This window comes from Centruroides vittatus, unplaced genomic scaffold, assembly GCF_030686945.1.
Source record: "Centruroides vittatus isolate TY-2023 unplaced genomic scaffold, ASM3068694v2 contig_1013, whole genome shotgun sequence".
Taxonomy (NCBI): domain Eukaryota; kingdom Metazoa; phylum Arthropoda; class Arachnida; order Scorpiones; family Buthidae; genus Centruroides; species Centruroides vittatus.
The window spans coordinates 15,897-19,870 of record NW_027120660.1 but is presented as its reverse complement, the minus strand read 5'-3'; positions in this window follow the sequence as shown (position 1 = coordinate 19,870).

Here is a 3,974-nt window from a genome sequence, read left to right as displayed (position 1 = left end):
TTCAAAAATATTTTTAATTTAAGAATAACTGCATTTGGTTTATTTCTGGCTGCGGATATTCACGATGTAAATGTTACGAAAATAAAGCTACTTTGTTGGATTAAATCTCGATTTTTTAAGTCTTTTAGTGTTGGTAATGCTGAATGCAGAAAATATTATAGTACGGTTATACCTCGGGTTTCGAACTTAATTCGTTCTTAAAAGTTGTTCGAACGTCTATTTGTTCTAAAACCGAAAGAAATTTTCTAATAAAAAACGATATAGAATGTATTAATCCGTTTCTAAATTACTAACTAATAGAACAGAGGGGTTTTTTTAATTTTTTTATCTATACTTCATGCATAAAAATTTATAGAAATGCAATATAATATTGTATGGCATTTTATAATACTGTATATATATTTATATACTGTATATTAAAATTAAAATGTTCAGTCACAGCCAGTCGAAAACCGAAACCGAAAATTAAACTTTACGGAGAAGTAAAATACACTGAAACTTCGCTTAACGAGCATAATTCGTTCATAAATTTTACTCGTAATGCGAAATGCTCGTTAAGCGAACCAGTTTTTTTCCATAGAAATTAATGTAAAATACGATGATGCGTTCCACTGCCGAAAAAATACTCAATATTTTATGTATAACGTTTATTCAACGAAAATTATGCAATATACATTGTTAAGGAGTGTGAATCATCTTTATCTTCTCTTCTAGTGCAGAATGAACCAACCTGGAATGCGAATTTAATTTTCAGAAAAGAAAAAAAAAATATGTTTTAATTAACATTCTTTCTTTTATTCATAAAGACAATAGAAATAATCGATATCTTTGTTCTTCGCCGAACTTTTCCGGTAGACCTTAGAAAATACGGAAAATATGCTGTTGTAACCGGTGCCACGGACGGAATCGGAAAAGCATTAGCTCATCAATTAGCCAAGAGAGGTTTGAACATCGTTTTGATGGCTAGAAACGAGAAAAAATTGAAAGATACAGCAGAAGAAATTCGTTTAGAAAACGTAAAAGTCTCGACAATTCGAGTGGATTTCAGTTCTGAAAAGATTTATTCTTCGATAGCTGAACGACTGAGACAATTGGATGTGGGAATTTTGATCAACAACGTAGGTCAGCAATTTGATTTACCTTGTAAATTCGCACAATTGGACAAGAGGGACTTGGTGAGTTTGATCAATGTCAACATGACATCGGTACTAATGATGTCGCGCATCTGTCTATCCGCGATAGGTTCAAAGAAAAAAGGTATAGTCGTGAACGTATCTTCATTATCTTGTTTAAGTCCTCTGCCTTTGATGTCTGTCTATTCCGCTTCTAAATCGTTTGTTACTAATCTTTCTTTGGCTCTCAATTATGAATGTCGCGACGATGATGTCATTATTCAATGCCTCATTCCATCTTTCATCGCCACCAAATTAGTTCATTATAGCAAATTTTTACGTAAGAGAAGCACATTATTGCCCGATGCCGACGAATATGCTTCGTCAGCTGTGAAAACGATAGCCACATCGATGCTTACCACCGGTCATTGGTGGCACGAGCTGCAAAGTATCATTTACAAAATCTTTCCCAATTGGATCGTTAACAAAATTTCCATTGTTTTATTCACGGCATTAGATAGTAGAATCTTGTAATTTACAGAAAATTTATGTCTTTATATATTCTACTTTATGAATTACGTTTGTATTTGCATTGTTAAAATCGCTTTACCGTTTAGATGCTCATAAAGAAAAGTATAAGTTGAACACGTTTACTATTAGAAATATTTCAAACACTACTTTTGAATGTAGCAGGTATTTCCGTAAACCTTCAAAGTTTGTTTATTTCATTTGATTTATAAAATGTATGTATTTTTTTTTAAATTAAAATTTACTATTTAATATAAAATACAATGCATTAATTAATTCGCAATCTAATCCATTCTCTTAATAGGTTAATGTAAAATTCACGAGTACAGTATTAATTTTTGACAAACATTTAACGAAGTTTTTGTTTTATATTTGTCGGAATGAATGAAATCATTAAGATTTCAGAAAACTGAATTCATAATGAATTTTCAATATAAAGAAATGTCTTCAAATTGATTTTGTAATGTAAAATTTATTGTGCAAGTTAATTCACAATGTATTTATTACATACAGAAAATGCTAAGGCAAAATCTTTTTCCAATTCGCTAAGAACTATGAAATTACATATATACATAAACAAACGTGATATAATCCGGTGTATGTTTGGCCTTATGAAATTACATTTGCATTTATTTTATACATCATTTTAAAGCTTACGTAATATATATTACCCCTATTACACTTATTTATTGTTTAATTGCATGTAAATTACATCGAAAATATATCCAAGTTTGCTCCAACTGCTTCCTTGTCATTCCAACTATTGAACTTTCCTCGTACAGTATAAAACACGCTTCTGAAAACAACTAGAGTTGACATTCTGTCATGATTTCCGATGATTTTTCACATTATGCAGTAAGAAAGGTTTGTACAGTACATGAAAAATGTAATCTTTTGCGAGAAAATGTAAGTTATTTTACAGGAAATATTTTTCTGAGTACAATTAGTTTGACATATTTTAACAATAATACAAATGAAGAATAAGCGATAATTTTCCCCTGTTTAATCTTTAATTAACATAAAATAAAATTAAATAAGGAAAAGTTGATACCTAAATTGCATAGATTTTTTTATACCTAATCGTGGAAATGTTTATCAAACAATAGTAAATAATATAATCGTTTACATAATAACTGAGATTTACTTACATAATAACAAAGCATATTTATAGATTATACATTTACTAACTTTTAAAAATGGATAATGAGTGAAATAAAATGTGGCTAATTAATTATTAAAATATTAAATAATTTGATTAAAAGTAGGCGATTAGGCTGTCGTCTTTTATTAAATTTAATAATCAGAAATTAATTTTATTTTTAATTATTAAATGTAATGTCTCAATCTCAATTTTATTTTGGAAAATGAATTTGATTTTTGAAAATTTTTGAAGTGTTATGTGAAAATGGAAGGAAAACAGTGGGCAAGTTATATAATTCAATTTCACCATGGGGTAGATAATGTAAAATCATTCCCAACATAGACACCACTTAAAATGTTTAATGTTAAAAGATAAAAATTTTATTACTGATAAATTTCAGTAATTCAGTACTCTTGAAGTCCAGCATTGGATAGGTACAGAAACTAACGATAACTTAAGTAAAATACTGTATTTACTGTAGTTTGAAATAAACTGGCCATTTTTCTGGAAATGAAATAGGTATTGCCATTAAATAATGCATTAAACAAAATGCGTGAATTCTGGAACTTGCATGCTGAAAACAATATACACATACTAATTCAGACAATACGTGTAATACGATGAGTGGGTCAATTATTCGAAACTGGGAAATAAATCTTTATCTACGCTTCATTCTAGCACATTTCACAAAAATTATTTCGTTAAATTCGAATAATATACATTTTATTGTATTGCGTACATTCAGAAGATTCTGATTATACCGCCATATTGGATTCTCATTCTAATTCATAACGGTGCAACAAAGGAGTGGGATTGCCGTGTCTTATGTGACATTTACTCTACGGTCGTCGCTCGCCTCCATTGTGAGTTGACCAAACCCACAATGGGTATGATTAAAGATGGGCTCTTAGTGCCTACAGGGCAGAAAGATAAAAAACATAGAAGAGACATGCTTGTCGTGTTTTAAAATAGAATTTCATTACCTTCATTTCCACTAATTATTCTTCATTGTTATTAATTATTATAAAAACTAGCAGATGAGCCCGGGTTGCTCGGACAAAGAATAACAACGGTAAAGATTAAGATGATCAGATTATGTCGTTCTTCTAACTCCTCTATAATATTACATAATAATATTTGATTTATATAACTATAAAGGTTATCTTACGTAAGAAAACTTCTTTAAAATGTGT